Genomic DNA, 7,604 nt, shown 5'->3' on the forward strand with positions numbered 1-7,604 from the left:
ATGGACCACATTTCAGCTACCATTAACCACTGAACCGCATTTGGTGGCCTCCCAATACAGATACCAGATACGCTGGCGAGGTGCATATGAAATCTCGGTTTACCTCCATTCATTTTCTTGTACAAATTAGCCAAACCACTGAATTCCTGCATTCCCCAAAGTAAGCCTGTTGTCTCGAGCCAGCGTGAGGAATTCTGACAGCAAGGCTTTTCCACGGCACTGCCAATAATTCAAAGATATCATGATTAGATCAAAAATAGTATGAAATAACCCTCTTATTTATTTCCAATTGACAGCTTACTATTAGCTATGTGACCACAGGCGCGCACACATCAATTCCAGCAAGGATGAGTGGCTCTAATTGGTGTGAGAGAATGCTGAGAAGCTTTTTATTTGTTGATATTGCAAGCTCTGAGAGGCATCACAGACAGCCAATTCATGGATGTGTGAAGGCAACTTTTCTAGCCATGATTTTTCGATATTGTTCTTTTCTTCATAACTCCTCATACAAGATGGGGTGTTACTGATTGTCAGTGGAGAAATGGTGTCTGCTTACTGAAGTGGCACAATCTTTAACAGCTGGCTTTGACATTCCTACACGGTGTGGCTTGCCTGGCGCCATTTTTATTGTTATGTCTGTAAGCATTCATCCAGATCTAGGCAGTTCTACTGTGATTTCATTGCTGGGATTAAACTAAGGAAGAATTCATTACCGCATGACATATTCATTGCACCTTCCTCCATTTTGCGGCTTTTTTTTCTGTATTATTATGAATGCATTAGCTATTAGCCCTCTGTTTATAGGGCACCTGCTAATTTGTTTTGTGTAGTGCATTTTCAGCTGTTTAAAATTAAAATACTTCATGCAAATGGGGCAGGGCCATTTTGCTTTTTATTGCAGTGAGAAAATGCCCACATCTTATTAGCCGCTTTCATTTCTAAAGGAAACATGAATCAAAATTCATACCGGCAGAGGCAAAAAACCAGCACCCCCAGTTAATTTAATGTCACCTTCTACAGCACAGTACGTATGTCGGGTAGTAACTGGTTTTACTGCTCAGCGCTAGTTTGTGTGAGAGGAAGGTGCAATGTAAGCAATCCAGGTGATAGAATTGAGTTTGGGCTAATAGATGTGAAGAGAATTCAATCTTCCATGTGAACAGGACATTAGTTTGTGTGTAAAGAAATGTCACCAGCTCAATAGTATTCTAATAGGATCACTTTTACATGATAAATGGTGCCATGCACTAGACGGCATATAATTAAAGTATCAACTTTCACCCCTGTGTCAAGTGTATACATAACCAGCCGACAAGTCACAGAACAATTTCAATTACACTTGCTGTGTGTTTAGAAAGCAACCTTCGTCTGTGTACTCCAGGAAGATAATCATGTTTATTCTTTCAAGTCTTAAGTGCAAAGTCACAATGGCTGGTGTGACTGACCAGTGTCTGGTAAAGCAGGTTGATAAGGTTGGAATGTCACACAGACAGGCAGCACCCACTTTGGTTGTAGTGGACGAAATGGGACTTTACACCCTAAGCATAAACAGACTGATCACAGAGCATGGTGTTGTACATTTATGGAAACAAACATCTTTTCCCGAAAGTACATTGCCTGCTGCAGTCTATTTATCTTACAATTTCTGTTAAGTAGATAGCTCCACTTCTGCACTGGCTTTTCATCCAAAAGCAGCAGGATTGATCTGACACCATAAAAGTTGTCATAAAAGTTCAAGCTCTTTTACAGCTGCTTGAAAGGAACTCCTCTGCTCTTGTTTACATTTTAGGAGAGCAAATCTAACATGAATCACTTATCAGCTGCACTCCCCACTCAGCAGAAGGGCAGTGTTTTAAGTTATGTTTCTTCGGAATTAAACCAGACTCTTCCTCCCCACCAGGAGTGAATGCGAAAAGGGAAGTTAAAAACTCAAGAGACATGACAAAGAATCATAAACGTTTGAAAATTACTGTAATCCTGATCTTTTTTTTGGCTAGTGTTGAGTTATTTGATTTTAATCTTATTTCCGGGAGGTTTTTTTAAAAACAGCCTTCTTGTGCACTTGGCTATCTTTTGATATTCAAACCATGTCACAGAGGGCATAGGTTTAAGGTGAGGGGGGAAAGATTTAATAGAAACCTGAGGGGTGACTTTTTCAGGCAAAACGTGGTGGGTGTATGGAACGAGCTGCCAGAGGAGGTAGTAGAGGCAGGTACTATCGAAATGTTTAAGAAACATTTAGGATATGGGCCAAATGCTGGCAGGTGGGACTTGTGTAGATCGGACATGTTGGCCGGTGTGGGCAAGTTGGGCCGAAGGGCCTGTTTCCTCGCTGTAAGACTCTATAGCTCTGTGACAAACTACCTTATTTAGAAGAACAAAGTGCTGGAGGAACTTGTTACTTCAACTACTGTCCCCTCTTGCTTCCTTCTTCCTGGTTCCTGCTCCAAGTGCATTTATGTTGGGATAGAGCTGAATAGACAGAGACAAAAAATGCAATGACTGAAAATGCCAGCTTTTTGCAGCTAAAAGGCGTGTGTTCACAATTTAATTACTGCAGGTCACAAAAGATCACCACAACATCACATTAACGGATGGTAATGTCCTTTAAACAAAGGCACTTAAATTGAAAAGCCTTTAATCTGGTTACCTTAACTTTCAGTTAATAGCTGTAGTCAAGGCCACACACAGCGGACAGGAGCAATCTGGAGAGTAATATATAAAGGATACTATAAAGATACATCATATGCTTTCATTTATGATACTGCAATACGTTTTGAGTGGAAAGGGATTTTCTGTACAGATTTCTTGGACCTTTTTGGTCTGTCAGGCATGAAATACATAACTACACCAGTGGTAGAAATTGTATGTTAGAAGATAAAGTCACTTAGCATGAGGCTAAGATGAGGGATAGTTTTCCTTTCACTTCAGGATCTGCTGTGGTCTTGCGCTACTGATACTTAAAAAGTCCCAATCGAAATCCAAACTCTCCTTCAACTTTTTAGATGTTTGGAATTACAGCGAGCAAATAGGCCCTTTGGCCCACCGGTTCCACAGCAACCAGTGATCTCCCCATACACTAGCACTATCCTACACTCTTGGGGAAATTCACAATTTTACTGAAGCCAATTAACCTAGAAACCTGTACGTCTTTGGAGTGTGGAAGGAAACCGGAGCACCCGAGGAGTCATCGGGAGAAATTACACCCATAGTCAAGATTGAACCTGGGTCTCTGGCATTGTAAGGTGGCAACTCAACTGCCGTGCCACTGTGCTGCCCCTATTAAACTAACCCTAAGTTTTTGTGAAAAGAAAAGAGAAATGGCAAGCATATAGAAAGTATTGGCAAGCATATAGAAAATTATGTTGGAAAGACACATAATGCTGGAGTAACTGAGAGGGTCAGACAGCTGGAAAACATGGATAGGTGACGTTTCAGATCAGATCAGTCAATGTGAAGAAGGGCCCCGACATGAATCGTCACCTATCCATGTTCTCCATGGATGCTGCCGGACCCGCTGAGTTACTCCAGCATTTTGTGTCTTTCCTTGGTAAACCAGCATCTGCAGTTCCTTGTTTCTACAAGAAAACTATGTTTACACTTTGGACTTTTTATCAGAACCTAAACGAAAATCAAGCTCCCGATACAAGGTCGCGAACCGAAATGTTGCCTCCTCAGAAATCTACCTCCTCAGATGCTGCCTGTCCTAGTGAGTTAATCCAGCAGATTGATTATTGCTCCCCTCTCAGATATTGATCAATAGGTTTAGCAGCTTCATGTTTTGTGTTTGATTCTAGATTACCCAGCTGTATATTCGGGCCTATATAATATATAAGTAGGTTACCATAATGTCTTTCGAAAGGTGTTATTAAAAATAAAGAACAGCACAAGGTGGGCATTCACAATGTAGTTCATCTCAGGGTTTTACATTGTGCAGAACAGCAGGAGACATTTTAAAATGAAATCAATCTGCATGTTTATTTATAAATTAATTAAATTATGATGATTGGATAAGAGATTGCAGTTTAACGTAGAATATATTACCAGATAAGTAAGCGGCACTCGTGACAAAGGGGCTGTTCCATTTAAGTTATTCAGAGTTCAAAAAATAAAGAATAATGAGGAAGAGGCTTGGATATTTATGAAGCCCCATGCAGTGCAAGCAGAGAGGAACACCAGGCGCTGCTATGATAAAGCCACTGCCAGACAGACAAGATTATGACTCTGGCAGGTGCCAAATGGGAAGGGGGTGGATAAATCGAGATGTGGCGTATTGCATAGTCTTGGCAATTGAGTACAATGGGGAAAAACTTTTGTGTTGGTGTGGGATGGCAGACCGTGTACGACTGCTTTATGCAATACTTTGAATAACTCCAATGAAACCACTGGCAGGTAAACAAATGGTAAAACGTAACATTGTCTGAAAGTAGATGTTGATGCAAAATACATCTCAATTTTCCCTCAAAGATTTTGTGTGCTTGTAATTTAGGTTTATTATTGTCACCTGTACCAATGTACAGTGAAAAGCTTGGTGGTAAATCTACGGAATTCATTGTTACAGACGGCTGTTGCGGTCAGGCCATTGGGTGCTTCTAAATGGAGGCTGACAGGTTGTTGATTAGTAATGGGTGTCAAAGGTTATAAGGAGAAGGCAGGAGAATGGGGTTGAGAGGGAAAGATAGATCAGCCATGATTGAATGGCAGTGTAGACTCGATGGACCGAATGGCCTAATTCTGCTCCTCTGACATGAACTTATGAAGTCATAAGTGATCACCCCGTATACTAACACTATCCTACACACTGGGGACAATTTACAATTGTATCAAAGGTAATTAATCTACAAACCTGTACATTTTTGGAATGTGGGGGGAAACCGGGGCACCTGGAGAAAAACCGTAGTCACAGCGAGAATGTATAAACTCCATGCAGAATGCAACGGTCATCAGGATCGAACACAGGTCGGTGGCGCTGTAAGGTAGCAACTCTTCTGCTGTGCCACTGTGCTGTCCTATCCATTCCCTTGTTTGATGGGTGTCTCCACCAAACCCTGCCCAATGTCCCACCGCGGAAGGACCATAGACTGTGGTCCTCTCCACACAGAGCCTTGGCGTTGTCTGCACCAAGCTCCAGCGGTTCCCTCGGCACATACTCTTGCAGTCTGGAATGGGCCAGTCTGCAACATTCCCTGACGGACATCTGACGGACATCTCGCTCTGCTGGGAGGCCAACAGGTTTCGAGCAGACCAAAGAGCGTCAGAGGATGGCAATCCCAGTAGTGGTGCTGAGGCAGGGCCTGCACGCTCTTGGATGCCACTGTGTATGTCTGTGAATCAACACTGCAAAGGTGGGGCGGGAGATCCTGGACCCCATGTAACCAGCTGAGACAGGACATACAGTAGATTTTTGTTCATTCAAATTGACTCACAGTGTACACTGAAGTGTGGCAATGCACATATCAGTTACAAGATACATGTATTTTGATTGCACTTTGGAAGATTGCTGTGGTGACATGACAAATATGAAAACTAATCCCTATTTCTGGGAACATCATTTATTCATTTGTTTAGTTTAGTTTAGTTTAGAGATACAACCCACCATGTCCACGCCGACCATCACCCGTTCACGTTAGTTCTATGTTATTCCACTTTTGCATCCACTCCCTACACACTGGGGGCAATTTACTGAGGCCAATTAACCTGCAAATCTGCATGTCTTTGGGATGTGAGAGGAAACTTGGAAGAAGCCCACATGGTGACAGGGAGAACATGCAAACTCCACGCAGACAGCATCTGAAGTCAGGACCGATTTGTCCTTGAGAACAGACATTATATAGACCTAAAGATAAATAATATACTTTTTGCTGGTATGAATTTTGCCTACATTAATAGTATTGTTATTAATTGTTGCATTATTGTTATTAATACTGTCATACTAAATAATGTATTGAACAGTGCGATTAATTTTACCCAGGCACATGAGGGAGGAAGGACTGAAGGCGTATATTGGTCAGGTAAGGTGATGTTTGATGAACAGCAGGCTTGTGTATAATGTAACCCTGAGTTTTTGGTGTTGAATTACTCCAGTCACTCTGGGCCGCGGGTAATAATCGGGCTACAGTGGGTTCTTTACTTTTCTTTTTTCACAGGTAATCACAGTAGCAGGTAAAGCAACGTGCGTGCAGTCTCTACATATCCTCCAGGGAACTTCCTGTGCTACACAAAATAAGTCCCCAATACAACAATTGCCAGTAGGAATCAAAATTAAAGTCAGGTGAAGATAGACACAAAATGCTGGCGTAACTCAACGGGTCAGGCAGCATCTCTGGAGAGAAGGAATGGGTGACGTTTCAGGTCGAAACCCTTCATCAGACTGGTGATGTTTCAGATCGAGACCCTTGATCAGACTGACTGAGGCGAGACTGACTAACCTAAATCTTATACAAAATAATGTGATTCATCGTCATACAATAACAACTATAGCAATAGTGTATTGTATAGTATTATAAACTTTACAAAAATAAATGGAATACAATAAACTAAAATTTAATGTAACATATGTCTGCCTGTATAGACCATCTGGGGTCAATGGCCCGTTTCTGTATTGTAAAATTTTGTGAAATTCTATGTACTTTCAATTAAACATTATAAACTCTGTAATTTCTTTATACATATTTACAGCTGAGTTATATACTTGCTGGTGATACCAGTAATAGACTACCATGAGTCATGAAAAGCAATCACTGTACAAATGACCATCAAGAAAGAGTTCCAAGCAAGTAACCAATTAAAGAAGCTGGCAACGGCAGTAGGTAAATAGTATGTAAAGCTGAAGCGAGTGTTACTGGTTGATTATGGTTATACAAGTTGTGACAGGCCTGCTCCAGTACAGGTCACAAGCCAAGGGGAAGGAAGCAGTTCCAAATGCATCAGGTAGCAATCAGAACAATTAGCACCACCAGATGTTCCAGAGACTGGTTCAGAGACTGGTCCAACTTCAGTGTATGGTGTGCATATACAAAAATAAATTGTAATTATCAATGTGTACAAGAAAGCATGACTGTGTTAGAGTTTGGAAAAGTAAGAATCATTCTTGTTGAGGCTTTGTTTAGTGTAGAAATGCAGCGTAGAAACAGGCCCTTTGGCCCACGGAGTCCGCAATCCCTGTACACTAGCACTATCCTACACATTAGGGACATTGACAATCTTTTACCGAAGCCAATTAACCTACAATCCTGTATGTCTTTGGAGTGTAGGAGCAATCCGGAGCACCCGGGGAAACCCCACGCGGTTACGGGGAGAATGTACAAACTCCGAAAAGACAACACCCATAGTCAGGATCAAACCCGGATCTCTGATGCTGTAAGGCAGCAACTCTACCGCTGTGCCGTGTGGAAGTACAGTAATTTGACATGATACACAGTGTGGGGTACATTTCACAGTAATCTGCATAACAACCAAACATTGCTTCTGCGTGATATTAGTCATGTGATACCATACACTGGCAGCTCCTAGATCACTACCATGTTTATGACTTTTCCATCTACCTCACGCTGCCTCTACCCCGCTTACACTGTCGCATAACTTCAATCTTGGGGTTCATCTGA

At 41.8% G+C, this 7,604-nt stretch overlaps 1 long non-coding RNA gene across 1 annotated transcript; it reads left to right on the forward strand.

Annotated features, from left to right (window-relative positions):
* Nucleotides 1-3,616: 3,616 nt before the first annotated feature.
* Nucleotides 3,617-6,595, forward strand: LOC116974833. Its single transcript, XR_004412449.1, has 3 exons — nucleotides 3,617-3,709; nucleotides 5,972-6,011; nucleotides 6,147-6,595. It is a non-coding gene; the product is annotated as an uncharacterized LOC116974833 (long non-coding RNA).
* The last annotated feature ends 1,009 nt before the right edge of the window (nucleotides 6,596-7,604 follow it).

This window comes from Amblyraja radiata, chromosome 7 (genome assembly GCF_010909765.2).
Source record: "Amblyraja radiata isolate CabotCenter1 chromosome 7, sAmbRad1.1.pri, whole genome shotgun sequence".
NCBI classification, from domain to species: Eukaryota; Metazoa; Chordata; class Chondrichthyes; order Rajiformes; family Rajidae; genus Amblyraja; species Amblyraja radiata.